This window comes from Balaenoptera musculus, chromosome 11 (assembly GCF_009873245.2).
Source record: "Balaenoptera musculus isolate JJ_BM4_2016_0621 chromosome 11, mBalMus1.pri.v3, whole genome shotgun sequence".
Taxonomy (NCBI): Eukaryota; Metazoa; Chordata; class Mammalia; order Artiodactyla; family Balaenopteridae; genus Balaenoptera; species Balaenoptera musculus.
This window is the reverse complement of record NC_045795.1, coordinates 95,268,558-95,284,320: the sequence shown is the minus strand read 5'-3', so window position 1 is coordinate 95,284,320 and position 15,763 is coordinate 95,268,558.

Genomic DNA, 15,763 nt, shown 5'->3' with positions numbered 1-15,763 from the left:
CCTCTTTTTCTTGATGAGTCTGGCTAAAGGTTTATCAATTTTGTTTATCTTCTCAAAGAACCAGCTTTTAGTTGTGCTGATCTTTGCTATTGTTTTCTTTGTTTCTATTTCATTTATTTCTGCTCTGATCTTTATGATTTCTTTCCTTCTACTAACTTTGGGTTTTGTTTGTTCTTCTTTCTCTAGTTCCTTTAGGTGTAACATTAGATTGTTTATTTGAGATTTTTCTTGTTTCTTGAGGTAGGCTTATATTGCTATAAACTTCCCTCTTAGAACTGCTTTTGCTGCATCCCATAGGTTTTGGATCATCGTGTTTTCATTGTCATTTGTTTCTAGGTATTTTTTGATTTCTTCAGTGATCTCTTGGTTATTTAGTAACATATTGTTTAGCTTCCATGTGTTTGTGTTTTTTATGTTTTTTTCCCCTGTAATTGATTTCTAATCTTATAGCGTTGTGGTCGGAAAAGATGCTTGATATGATTTCAGTTTTTTTTAATTTACTGAGGCTTGATTTGTGACCCAAGATGTGATCTATCCTGGAGAATGTTACGTGCGCACTTGAGAAGAACGTGTAATCTGCTGTTTTTGGATCACATGTCCTATAAATATCAATTAAATCTGTCTGGTCTATTGTGTCATTTAAAGCTTGTGTTTCCTTATTAGTTTTCTGTTTGGGTGATCTGTTCATTGGTGTAAGTGAGGTGTTGAAGTCCCCCACTACTATTTTGTTACTGTCGATTTCCTGTTTTATAGCTGTTAGCAGTTGCCTTATGTATTGAGGTGCTCCTATGTTGGGTGCATATATATTTATAATTGTTATATCTTCTTCTTGGATTGCTCCCTTGATCATTATGTAGTGTCCTTCCTTGTCTCTTGTAACATTCTTTATTTTAAAGTCTATTTTGTCTGATATGAGAATTGCTACTCTAGCTTTCTTTTGATTTCCATTTGCATGGAATATCTTTTTCCATCCCCTCACTTTCAGTCTGTATGTGTCCCTAGGTCTGAAGTGGGTCTCTTGTAGACAGCATATGTGTGGGTCTTGTTTTTGTATCCATTCAGCCAGCCTGTGTCTTTTGGTTGGAACATTTAATCCATTCATGTTTAAGGTAATTATCTATATGTATGTTCCTGTTACCATTTTCTTAATTGTTATGGGTTTTTTGTTTTTTGTTTTTTTAAGTACATCTGAATTATACATTATTTAATTTTTATTTATTTATTTATTTATTTTTGGCTGTGTTGGGTCTTCCTTTCTGTGTGAGGGCTTTCTCTAGTTGCAGCAAGCAGGGGCCACTCTTCATCGCGGTGCATGGGCCTCTCACTATTGCGGCCTCTCTTGTTGCGGAGCACAGGCTCCAGTTGCGCAGGCTCAGTAATTGTGGCTCACAGGCCTAGTTGCTCCGCGGCATGTGAGATCTTCCCAGACCAGGGCTCGAACACGTGTCCCCTGCATTGGCAGGTAGATTCTCAACCCCTCCACCACCAGGGAAGCCCTATGGGTTTGTTTTTGTAGGTCCTTTTCTCCTCTTGTGTTTCCCACTTAGAGAAGTTCCTTTAGCATTTGTTGTATAGCTGGTTTGGTGGTGCTGAATTCTCTTAGCTTTTGCTTGTCTGTAAAGGTTTTGATTTTTCCATTGAATCTGAATGAGATCCTCGCCGGGTCGAGTAATCTTGGTTGTAGGTTCTTCCCTTCCATCACTTTAAATATATTGTGCCACTCCCTTCTGGCTTGTAGAGTTTCTGCTGAGAAATCAGCTGTTAACCTTATGGGAGTTCCCTTGTATGTTATCTGTCATTTTTCCCTTGTTGCTTTCAATAATTTTTCTTTGTCTTTAATTTTTGTCAATTTGATTACTGTGTGTCTCGGTGTGTTTCTCCTTAGGTTTATCCTGCCTGGATAAATCTCTGCCTATCTCTGCGCTTCCTGGACTTGGGTGGCTGTTTCCTTTCCCATGTTAGGGAAGTTTTCGACCTTAATCTCTTCAAATATTTTCTCTGGTCCTTTCTCTCTCTCTTCTCCTTCTGGGACCCCTATAATGTGAATGTTGTTGTGTTTAATGTTGTCCCAGAGGTCCCTTAGGCTGTCTTCATTTCTTTTCATTCTTTTTTCTTTATTCTGTTCTGCGGCAGTCAATTCCACCATTCTGTCTTCCAGGTCACTTATCCGTTCTTCTGCCTCAGTTATTCTGCTATTGATTCCTTCTAGTGTGTTTTTCATTTCAGTTATTGTATTGTTCATCTGTTTGTTTGTTCTTTAATTCTTCTAGGTGTTTATTCTTTAACTCTTCTAGGTCTTTGTTAAACATTTCTTGCATCTTCTCAATCTTTGCCTCCATTCTTTTTCCGAGGTCCTGGATCATCTTCACTATCATTATTCTGAATTCTTTTTCTGAGAGGTTTCCTGTCTCCACTTCATTTGGTTGTTTTTCTGGGGTTTTATCTTGTTCCTTCATCTGGTACATAGCCCTCTGCCTTTTCATCTTGTCGATCTTTCTGTGAATGTAGTTTTTGTTCCACAGGCTGCAGGATTGTAGTTCTTCTTGCTTCTGCTGTCTGCCCTCTCCCACTCACTCTTGATTTTAAAGAATTCCCAGCCCCAGCTTTGCCCCAAATCCTGATTTGGTAGAATTTACCATTAACGGAAGTAAATGTATATCAGGAGTGTATCTAATTTATACTGCTCCCTATTGGAGACATCAATAACGACGAAACCCATCCAAGGAAATGGTCTTCCCCCAAGAGCAGCGGGTTTGCCTCGACTAGTAATCCCCAAGACTGTTCTCTGGATTCGAATCTTGGAAGACTGTGGGTTTCATGACTTCCCAGCCCAGAGGCTGAAAATCATCATCTTATTCTTAGACATGAAAAAGAAAAAAGCACAAACAAAACCTTACCTAATACACATAAAGCAAATGAAGTGTTAAAAAGAATTTAAAATAAGCCCAAGTTAAAACAAACAGACAACTTTGCCTTTATATGTATATTAAAAAACCTAGAGGGGAAAAAAACAAGCTGTTAACAAGGGTTTCCCCTATGTTCAGAGGATATACACAGCTGAAATTTTTTCCCCTTATTTTCCAGATGGTCTGCAAGGGCAGAATTACACAAAGTGTAAATGTGTTTTAAAAAATAACTTTCAAATGTGACAGTAATAAGACAATTGGAGTATGTAATCCTTGCCCAGGATCAGTGAACTGGCCACAGAGGACACAGGCAAATTGGACGTCTGCTTTACCCCTGTCTTGACCCTGCACTGCTCTTTGAGCAGGAGCTAGGTGTAGTAAGGATGGCTGTGGTTGTGTAACTGAAGTCACCTGTCAAGAGATATTTTGGAGTGAAAATACCTTTTTCTTTTTTGGAATACTGTGGAGGCTTTCAAATGCCATCAAGGACATCTATTAACATTCACACTGCCTTTTTGAGAGAAATCATGAAACTCTATTTGTTGTTGTTAGTTCCTGTTACACAACATAGTGATTCGATATTTCTATACATTTCAAAATGAACACCACGGTAAGTCCAGGTACAATATGTCACCATACAAAATATTACATAGTTACTTACTATATTCCCCACAATGTACATTTCATGCCTAGGACTCATTTTGTAACTCGAAGTTCATACCTCTTAATCTCCCTCCCCTATTTCTCTCCTCTCCCACCCCTCCTCTCTGGTAACCACCTGTTGTTATCTGCATCTGTAGCTATCTCTGTTTTGTTATGTTTGTTCATTTGTTTTGGTTTTTTTTAGATTCCACATCTAAGTGAAATCATACAGTATTTGTCTTTCTCTGTCTGATTTATTTCACTTACCATAATACCCTCTAGGTCCATCCATGTTGTCACAAATAACAAGATTTTTTTCTTCTTTATGGATGAGTGATAATCCCTTGTGCATATATACCACATCTTCTTTACCCATTCATCTATTGATGAGCACTTTGATTGCTTCCATATCGTGGCATTTGTAAATAATGCCGAAGTGAACTTTGGGGTGCGCATATCTCTTGTAACTAGTGTTTTCATTTTCTTCAGATAAATACTCAGGGGTGAAATTGCTGAATTGTATGGTAGTTCTGTTTTTAATTTCTAGAGGAATCTCCATACTGTTTTCCATAGTGGCTGCACCAATTTCCATTCGCACCAACAGTGCACAAGTGTTCCCTTTTCTCCACACCCTCGCCAGCACTTGTTATCTGTGGTCTTTTTGATGATAGTCATTCTGACAGATGTGAGGTGATATCTCGTTGTGATTTTGATTTGCATTTCCTTGATGATGAGTGATGTTGAGCATCTTATCTTTTCATGTGCCTCTTGGACATCTGTATGTCTCCTTTGGAAAAATGTCTGTTCAGTTACTCTGCCCATTTTTTGATTGTGGTTTTTTTTTGTTTTTTTTTTTTTGATGTTGAGTTGTATGAGTTTTTTCTGTGTATTTTGGATATTAACCCCTTATTGGATATATCATTTGCAAATATCTTCTCCCATTCAGTAGGCTGCCTTTTCGCTTTGTTGGCAGTTACCTTCACTGTGCAAAAGCTTTTTAGTTTGATGGGGTCCCATTTGTTTACTTTTGATTTTGTTTCTAATTCATGAAACGTTTTTAAGGAAGAAGACTAGCAGGCCTTAAAGGAGAGACGCTAAAATTTATTTCACAGTATCCCTAGTTTGGAAGAGCATAGAGAAGAATTGTTGAGATGCTGCTGCCGTTGTAAAAGAGTGTCTAACAAACATGCATTAAGCCTCTCTGTTGGTCTGCTATGATAGATTGGCATTTGGGTTACAGAGAATAAAGACCTTGCTTGTGGCTTCTCACAGTGGGTTTGAGAAGTGAAACAAACATGAAAAAATGATATTAAAATATGATATTTGCTGAGTGGGAGGGATGCACAAGAAAGGGGCATGGAATCCAGCACTTAGCAGGTCAGGGTGCGCTGTAATCTCTTCTCTCTCTTTTGATATCTCAAAGTAGTTAACTAATGAAGTTACTTCATGGAGGAGCTTCCTAGGGTGCAGGCACTGTTTTTTTTTTTTTTCCAATATGAATTATTTACTTATTTCTCTATCTCCCATAAAAGCATGGGGGTCTGGTGCTACTTCTATCCTCATTTCACAGCAGAGGAAAATGAGGCACAGAGACATTTAACAATTCACCCCAGATCACCCAGCTGGTAGGTGGTGAATCCAGGATTCTAATCTAGGTCTTTCTCACTCCAGAGTCTACACCCTGGCCCCTGTGCTATCTGTCTCAAGGTGGAAAAGTGTCGTTCCTAGATGACAAGTGGCCATGGCAGGACCTCAGAGGATAGACCTATCTCAAGACCAGTGTTCATCCTTCTAGGGTCAGTCTGGTGAAGGACAGAGAGTGATCCGTGAAACTGTCACTTCTGTGATACATGCACCTTCTGGAATGTTTGTAGCTTGGAGGAAAGAAGAAGGCCTCTGTTTCAGGTTGTAAGTTCCTGAAATTATTTTTTATTGTTAATTTTATTATGTTTCATAAATATACCAGACAGTAAAAAGGTGGAGAGCAGGGAAGAAAATTGAACTTTTTTTTTTTTTGCTCTTGGTTCTGAGTGAGAGTAAGTCTTCCACTGGCAGCTGATTAAGCACCTCTCAAGCTCTCTCTTGATGCAGAGATGGGGAATTCATGTCCTGATGGTCTTGCTCATGTGCTATCAGTTGCCTTTTGGAAGGCCCCCAGCTTATAGGTACTCAGAAAGCGACCCTTGCCTTCCTTTTCTTCAATGACCTGCCTGTCCTGTGACCTTCAGGTTTCTTTGCATGGCGTTCATGGATTCTGCCCCAAATCCTTTACCCACCTCAGCGCTAACTTCTCCTAGCTCGTGCCTTGTACCCTTTAGTCTCTCTGACTTTGTTCATGCCCTTTGCAGATATGTCCACATGGCCAAGTAGTAACTGTCTTTCAAGGTTCTGATCAATTACCAGTCCCCACTGCACACTCCCCTCCCCTCCCCCCATGAAGAGCTTTCCCTGTGAAGTTTTCTTTTAAGTGTTATTTGATTACCTCCTTTTGAGAGAGGTTCTATATATATATATATATATATATGACTTAACAATGATAAACGTTTGAGAAAAAAAAAAACTAAGAAAAATAAAGATTCTCAGAAAATGAAGGAAAAAATCCTCTACTTCTATTGCAGAAATTATCTTGGAGAGGAGGGATCAATGTCTCATCTATCTGGAAGATCGATCTGGGTTTTTTCTTTTTCCATTATTTTTATAGGGCATTGTCTTAAATGTACCATATAATTTGTACCCATGTATGTGGTGAAAACAATTTAACAGCATTGCCCTAATCCTTCTCATTAGAAGTGTCTGTGGGATGGAACATGTACTACTAAAGATATTTATGGAAACGGAAGTGTATAATGCTGCATCTCTTTGTAATATACTTGTTTTTTCATTTCTCCTTCACTATTTCTAATTGCTTCAAGAAATAAAACTCTGTTCGATGCTCATAAGTCTTTAACACCCCTGACACCAGTGAATCTCCCTTTTTAGTCAAAAGAACATGCCTCAAGCTCCAACTCTTAAGTAGGCAAAAGCATTTAACTAGAAATAGATAAAATTGATTTATTTTCATTTTGTTTGCTTTTATAGTTACCTATTTGTGGCCATTGATGCTGGTTATAAAGTTTTCTTTTGAAAAAATCTCTGGCAATTAGTGAGGTGGTTTAAGGAAAACTATTGATTCAGTAATATAGTTGCTTAATAGATGTGGCAGAAATCAGGCATTGATTCACAAATGAATAAAATTTGAGAGACAGACAGGTCTAGTAAATGTAGGGACCATTTAGTGATTCATTTCTCAAATGCTGTACCTGAAAAGTCGCCCTCCATGGACCTCATAAATCAGATATCATATAGGCATAAATAAAGTTCCCTGGGACTTTATTCTACAGTGTGGTATACTAATTACAGCCACATACGTGTGTGTGTGTGTGTGTACCTATGTGTGTGCGCTCCTTGATGACAGGGATTGTCTTTACTTACCCTGACTGTCTCTTATGCTCAGGGTCCAGCAGTCGCTACAGTGTGCCCACATACACTGAACTAAGTCCTGTCCTGTGTGCCCTTTCCTCCCCAGTCATGCCTCATCGCCCCTCAGTGATGTGCCCTTAAGCCATCCTGAACTTAGATGAGAAGGACTTTCAAAGTATGCAGAGTGTTGAGTTCATACAGGTTGGAGTGTAAGTCTACTGAACCCAGGGTAACACTAAGAATAGATAATGCTATGTGAGAGAGAGTTGGGTCCAGTTTAGTCCACGCTGACAGAATTGATGGTTGGTGAGAATAGACCAGGGAATGATAGTTTTTTATAACAATTAAGAGTATACTCATAAAGACTAGCTTAAAAAATACAATGCTGTGTAGTACTAGGATGGCGTGATCATGAAATTGTATACTTGTCATCAAAGGTCTAAGTGACTAGTCAGTTTATGTACAGCAACCTTTATATTAGGATTGCATCTCTTGGATCGTGTGTGTGTGTGTGTGTGTGTGTGTGTGTGTGTGTGTGTATTTTTTTTGAGTGAGCTTAATAATCAACATCAGGTATCAAAATAAGGAACCAAAATCTTAGACTCACAGAATCAGAATTCGGTAAATACCAAATCATGATCCAGTTCATCTTGCATATTGAAAGGAAGGGAAACAAAGACCCGGAAATGTGAAATGATACATCAAAGATTCACTAGTAGTTGTTAGCAGTAGTACAGGCAGGACTTGAACTGGGGACTCTCTATCCCCAACGTGTTTTTTTTTTTTAGCCACCCTTACATTGTATCACATTACACAGATCACTAGTTACATTGTAATGCATTTCCATTTCAACATATGCTTTATTTCACATTCAATTTACTTTGATCTTGTAGCATGTCATCTAGCACGCTGCTACTCAAAGTGTGGTTTTAGAACCAGCAGAATCCACATCACCTGGGTGTTTGTTAGACATGGGCCCCACCTCAGACCTTTTCTATCCTAATCTGCATTTTAACAAGATCTCTAGATAATTTGTATTACTTTAAATTTTGAAAAGTTCTTTTAATTACCTCCTAGAGCTCAGAAAAGTGTTTGAACTGAATGAGGAGGTTGGACAATCTTTTAGCTCAGTGGCTCTCAAACTTTTTGATACATAAGATAAACTAGAGAGTAACTTTTTTTTTTTTTTTTTTTTTTTATTTATGGCTGTGTTGGGTCTTCGTTTCTGTGCGAGGGCTTTCTCTAGTTGCGGTGAGCGGGGGCCACTCTTCATCGCGGTGCGCGGGCCTCTTACTATCGCGGCCTCTCTTGTTGCGGAGCACAGGCTCCAGACGCGCAGGCTCAGTAGTTGTGGCTCACGGGCCTAGCCGCTCCGCGGCATGTGGGATCTTCCCAGACCAGGGCTCGAACCCGTGTGCCCTGCATTGGCAGGCGGATTCTCAACCACTGCGCCACCAGGGAAGCCCGAGAGTAACTTTTAAATGTAGATTCTTGAGGATCATACCCAAAGATTCCATTTTAGGAGGCCTGGCATGGACACCAGATGGAATTATTTTAACAAGATGTGCAGGTGGTTCTAGTGCAAGAGGTCTTCGAAAAATTTTGTTTTAGCTTTTTCTTAGTTGGGTATTTATAAATGACTTTATTATTTTCCTTGAAATAAGTGCCTGGAACTCATTTTTAACACAGTTTTCAGGACTAGAATAGACAGTTAAGAGTCTGGGAGAGATGCCTGGAACAATCAGGTTAGTAAAACATGATATGTAAACTATTCTGAGAAATTTCCCGGGAATGTCATCACTGTGCTTCTCCAAAGAAGTCCAGATAACCTTTCTTTTCTCATTTCTTCTTTATCTCATAGACATGGCCAACGTTAAACTGATTTAGCTTTAACAGCATGAATTTTGTATTAGGATTCTCTGTGGTGGGCTCTCTAAACCCAGTTGAGACCAATTTAAGCAAATGGGAATGTTTTGCCTTGTGTAACTGAAGAATCGGGAAATACTTAGTTGCAGGATCCAGCAGTTAGATGCTCAGGCCACACTCCTTCCAGTTCTCTCTCATCTTGGCTTGCCTTTGTTGGTTTTCTTTCCCTTCTCCTGCAGAGAGGTGTTTTCTGCTGAGCGGGGAAGGGGGTTGCAGACAAACACCAGTTTGCATTCTTTGGTCTTTCCCCGCTCCAAACCAAAACAAATCCTGGTGACTGGTTCTGATCGGCCTTCTTTGGGTCACAAGGCCATTTCTGGACTTCTTTGCAAATAGGTATTAATATGGCCCATGCCATGCTGCCAGTAGCCAGGACTGTGCTTGGAAGTCCAGCCAGATAATGTGTTTTCGGAGTTGAAGGAATTACTAGACAGAAAAGTAGTCGATTTCGTTGAAACTTGAAACAGCATCAGTGCTTTGGGAACAACCAAAGTATACACTAGCAGGAGAATCAGGCAAGGATGATGTATACAGTTAACCCCGTGAACAACACAGGGGTTAGGGGGACCAACACTCCATGCAGTCAGAAGTCCACGTGTAACATTTGACTCCTCAGAAGCTTAACTACCAATAGTCTACTGTTGACCAGAAGCCTCACCAATAACAAACAAACAACACGTATTTTATATGTTCTATGTATCTACATATAGTTTACACATTCATGCATACTTTTCTCTTAATCTTTTTGATATTTCTAGGCTACACAGTTTATCCATGAGTTTGTTCAAACTGTCACATATCTCCAAGAATTTTCCCAATATATTTATCCAAAAAAATCTGCATATAAATGGACCTGCACAGTTCAAACCCATATTCTTCAAGGGTCAACTGTATATGCCTGGGGTAGAATATTCCACAGACATCAAAACTGATGAACATGAACAATACGGCATAAAGTTGGTTTGTTGTTTTTTTTTTTAATTTATTTTTGGCTGCGTTGGGTCTTCGTTGCTGTGTGTGGGCTTCCACTAGTTGCGGTGAGCGGGGGCTACTCTTCGTCTCCGTGCGCGGGCTTCTCATTGCGGTGGCTTCTCTTGTTGCGGAGCACAGGCTCTAGGCGCATGGGCTTCAGAAGTTGCGGCACACCGGCTCAGTAGTTGTGCCTCACAGGCTCTAGAGCGCAGGCTCAGTACTTGTGGTGCACGGGCTTAGTTGCTCCACAGCATGTGGGATCTTCCGGGACCAGGGATCAAACCTGTGTCCCCTGTATTGGCAGGAGGATTCTTAACCACTGCGCCACCAGGGAAGTCTGAGGATAAAATATTAAAAAAAAAAGAAAGTTTGATGGTATGTAAAATGAGAAAGATCTCAAAATTGTGTGTTCACTGTTGTATTGACATGATAGAACTGTACACATCCATCACAGGAGATCACTGGAAAACAAAAGCAATCACAGTACTGAGGTAGTGCGATTCAAAGCACCCATTTGTTTTCTTTCTTCCTTGTGTTGTCATTGTTCCTTTTATTTTGTTCTGCTTTGCCTTTATTTTAAATGTTATTATCTATATTTAATTTTTTGTAGAATAAACCACCATCATTTTATATTTTCCTGAATAATTCTGTGCATGTTTCTGTGCATGTTTCTTTTTAATGTGAGGCGTTATTTGGAGCTTCCTCTTACGGACCTTGGCGCTGTTTGCCTGTCTGACATGTATTCTTCCTTCTGATCATAACATCTCTCTTATTCTTTCTGTGAGGTCCTTTCCTATATTAATTTCATGAGGAGGGCCCGCCTAGCTCTGGTCTGGTGTGTACCTTAGCCACAGCCAATCAAGTCTGTTGATTCCACTGGCTTCTATGTCTGGTGCAGGGCTTATCACGTGATTCAAGTTGGTTTGGTTGGAGATTCAGTTCCAGGAGTTTTGCTGGAACGGTTGGGAGAGAGAAGCTCCATTTTCTCAGAGACTTCCAACCTGGTAGATATACAACCTAGGAGCAAGCAGTGATCATTTTGCCTTAGAACGAATGCAGTTATACTCATTGAATTATACTCAGTTATACTCATTGAATCTCTTGATTCTATTATACCTGAAGTTGGTACACTTGTGGGGTTTTTAAAAATTAAAGTTTATATTTTGAGATAATTATCAATAAACTTGCAGTTGTAAGGTCTGTGTTAACATTTAGCCAGATTTTCCCATTGGTAACATCTTGCAAAACTATAAAAGAATGTCACTACTAGGATAATTGATAACAGTTAAGATGTGGAACAGTTCCATCAACACAAGAATCCCTTGTGTTGTCCTTTTATAGCCACACCCACCACTCCCTCCCTTTTCTCCACCCATCCCTGACCCTGCCAACCACTTATCTGTTCTTCATTTCTCTAAGTTTGTCATTTCAAAGTGCTATATAAATGAATCATATAGTATGTAAGTTTTTTGAGACTGGCTCTTTCCACTCAGTATAATTTCCTGACAATTCACCTGAATTATTGTGTATATCTATAGCTTGTTCCTTTTTAATGCTGAATAGTATTCCCTTGTGTGGACACACTGCAGTTTATTTAACCAGCCACCCATTGAGGGACATCCAAGTTCTTTGCAGTTTTAGGCTGTTATGAGTAAAGCTGCTGGACAAATTCATGTATGGATTTTGGTGTAAACGTAAGTTTTCTTTTCTCTGGATAAATGCAAGGAGTTCAATTTCTGGATTGTATAGTAATTGCATACTTAGTCTTTTAAGAAAATTTCCAAGCTCTTTTCCAGAATGCCTGTGCCCATTTTACATTCCTAACAGCAATGTATGAACCCATGTACTTTAAAATTTTTGCCTAAGTTAGTTGGAGTATGATGTCTTAACTTGCCTTCTCCCCACAGTTCATCGTTGAACTTTATCATCACTTGTATCAGTTAACTGTCACCACAGTAATGCTGCATAACATATCATCCCTAAACTCTGTGGTGTATGACAGTGAACATTATTTTCATGGGCCTACAGGTTGACCGTAATTGTCCAGTCTAGACTGGACTCAGCTGAGAAGGTTCTAATGATTGGCTCCTTACTGTGGGTGGGGCTCAGAATTGCTCCATGAGTTTTGTTTTGTTTTGTTTTTGGTGTACATAAACTCTTGTGCATTCCTTATACCAGGATGTTCATCACAGCATTGTTTGTAATACACAACAAGTAGAAAGACTTCGGTCATCTCTCAGGATCATACAATGGTACATCATACACCAATTAAATTGAGTGATTTTATACACGCTTTTTTTGTTGGTGGTGGTGGTGGTAAACATTTGTAGCAATTTGTTTGGTTTTAGACTTGCTTGGAGAGCAAGCAAGTGAGCAAAGAGATGAGGTTACGTATTCAAACAGCCCAAAGAATCTTGAAAGCAAGTATAATTTCCAAGATGCAAAAATCTGTTTGAAGAAAGGTTTGGGAGGTTGGCATGTTATTTTCATTCATTCTCTTTTTATTTTGCCCCCAAACTAATGGACATTTCTGTAGCTAATTTCAAGGCTCTAATTGATTTTCAGGAACTATGGAATCTACTTTGGAAATTTAGTTTCCAAACAGCATGCTATTCTGGAGAAAGATCCATTTCTAAAATATTGGAATTATTATTTTCGTTTGTTTCAAATGAGTTTTTTGGGGGTTTTTTGGAATAAGTCTGCCTGTCATTTGCTACCTGTTGAAAGATCTTAAGTCCTCTTGTGCTTCTGCTATTACGTAGCCCCACTGCTCATATCAGACCTCTGCCTGAATCACACCTGCTAATATCCCATTGGCTGAAGTAAGTCATGTAGCCAAGTTCAAAGTCAAGGTGTAAGGGAATTCATTCCGTCTCTTGTGGGAGGAACCTCAAGTCTCATGGTAAATGGTGCAGATAAAAGGACAAAAAAAAAGGCAAATATCTTTTTCTACTATCTACTCACCCCAAAGCATTTCTCTTGGTCTCACATAATTTCTAGTGCCCACATCAACATCGCCTTTTGGTTCTTGCCTACTAGCTGTGTCTTCTAGGACTGTAGTAAATTATAGTAAGAATTTGTGCTCCTTTTTTTTCTTACAGTATTTTTGAACCAACCAAAGATGTAAAAGTCTAGGCACACCCCAAAGATCCAGAAATCCTCTTACTTATAAGCATATTCTGCAGTATAAGCTTTTGTCTTTCTGACTCCTGTCCCTTCATCACAATAAGTAAAACATGGTGGTTTCCAGGTTTTATTCTTATGAATTGGTTCTGAGATCTTCTAATATGAGAGCATTTGTCATGGCAGCAAGTACTCTCAATTTAGGATACGATTTCTAAGCTCAAATCTTAGTTAAATAGTTATTATCTATGAACATCAGTTTACTCATATGTAAAACAGAAATGATAATCCTTCATACTATATGTGTGAAGATCAAATGGATTTGAAATATATGTGAAACGGATTTTAAAGACGTCGCAACCAGTTAAGTGCTTTACATTTGCTATTAATGCTAGTTGTTTACATTTTAGAGGATGCCTTCTCTCAGAAATGTGGCTTTGCTGGGCTTGGTTTCACGGTTCCCTTGATCGATCTTCTGACTGCCAGCACCGGAAAGAGTTAAGGAAGGACCCATCACTGATCAAAGGAATGATCTGAGTCCACGAGTGCATAGACATTTACACCTCATGTTGTTAAATATTATAAGACAAGATGATTTAGTTGGATGGACCTAAGTAGACTTACTATCCTTGTTCATCACCTCAAATACATTTTGACTCAGGTATTTACATTGAACTTGAAGATAGCAAGTCTGTGTGTGGACTGGGGTTGGTGGTATTTTCCGCAGCTGGTGGGACAATCCTGTAAGGTTTGATGGTCCTGCCGAGTATGGTTCTGCGTCCTTTATGGCAATTGGAAGTTTTGTTTCCTGTGGGGTAAATGGGGCTGCCTACTTTAGATACTTTCTTCAAGCTGCAAGCAGAAGCCTACTATGTCTCAGGAAACTGATGTCCTAGTGTCCCCAGGCCATTGGTCATCTTGGGGTTAGTTCTTCAATCGCACAGTGTTTGTGTCTCTGCTGTAAAAAAAAAAAAAAAAAAAAAAAGATAGGATAAAGCTTCTTGGCTTGTGGGATCCCTTCCAGGTTTAGCACTCTAGGAATCTAGATATGCACCGATTTCCCTGGAGCTGTGCAAACAGATGGTGCGTATCCAAGGGACTGTTAGACCATGGTAACTGACTTTCCCACAGTGGGGTCTCAGAGCATCCATCACTCCATGCTCATGTTTCACAGCATGGGTAAATTGTGAGGGCACAGTTCCAAGTCTGGTCAATAAACATTGGGCTTGGGTTTGATTGCAGTCCATTCTGACCTCTGAATCTTTCTTCACCCTGACCCAGTTATTCAAAACTGGTCTGGTCATCTTCCAGCTTTACTCATTTTGATTTGCAAAATTCTGACTATTTTGGAGTGTCTAGGAAACATCATTTTACTTGATAATTCAGGATTACTGAATATTTTTAAATTCCAATTTTGTTCTCTAAGCCAATACTTAAGAAAATAGTGAAGGACCAGTTTTCTGTTTGTTTTATTTTAATATCCAATCTATTACAGACCTATACTTATGAAATCATGAATTTGGATGTTGTGGCAGTTATAGATTGCTATAAATCTTTTTAAATGCTTGCACTCAATTTTGCACATTATTTGTTTATATGCATGGATGTATTTCTGGATTCTCTAATTCTGTTCTGCTGGTCTATTTGTCTATCCTTGTGCTGATTCTACACTTTCTAAATTACTGTGGTTTTATAACGAGTCTTAATATGAGCTAAAATGAGCCCCTTATCCTCTGAGCCAACCTTCTTTTTCAGGAGTAACATGGCTATTCTTGGCCTTTGCTCTTCCATGTAAATTATAGAATCAGCAGGTCAAGTTTTACCAAGAACCCTGATAAAATTTTCACTACAATTTAATTTAATTCATTTATCAGTTTAGGAATAGTTTTGATCTTTCCAGTAATGTATCTTCTAATATCTATGAGCATGGTTTATTTTGCTAGTTATTTAAATTTTGAATAAAGGTTTATAATTTTCTTAAAATATTTTCTTGTATATGTTTCTTATATATAGTCTTGTATATATTTTATATTTATTCCTTGGTGGTTTATATATTTATTGCTATTACAAATGGTATCATTTAAAAAGATGTTAGAAAATATACTTTCCAATATTTTGTAGTTATTTTATAAATATACAATTGATTTTGGTATATTAATTTTATATCCAGCAACCCTACCAAACTCATTCTTTAAATGATTTTCCCATACTTTTCTTTTTGTTTTCCATATAATCATGATTTATGAATAATAACAATCTGGTTTTTTCCAATCTTTTTATTTATTATTTATTTTCGTATCTTATTGCTAGTGTATTAAAGGATTGTATTAGTTTCCTACAGGGCCAAACAAATAGCAAAATCTGAGTGGCTTAAAACAAAAGAAACTTACTTTCTCACAGTCTGGAGGCTAGAAGTGCCCAAGTATAAGTAGGGTTTTGATCACTCTGAAAACTCTAGGGAGGAATGCTTCCTTGGTTTTCCAGCATCTGATGGCGCTAACACTCTTTGGTGGCAGAATAACTCCAGGCTTTGCCTCTGCCTTCACTTTGCTTTTCCTCTCTTTGTTCTGTCCTCTTCTTATAAGCACACCAGTCCTTGGATTTAGGGGACATTCTAAATCCAGGATGATTTCTTCTCAGGATCTGTAACTAATTCTATCTACAAAGACGCTATTTTCAAATAAGGTCATATTGTGAGGTCCCAGGTGGAAACAAATCCTTTTTTTCTTTTTCCT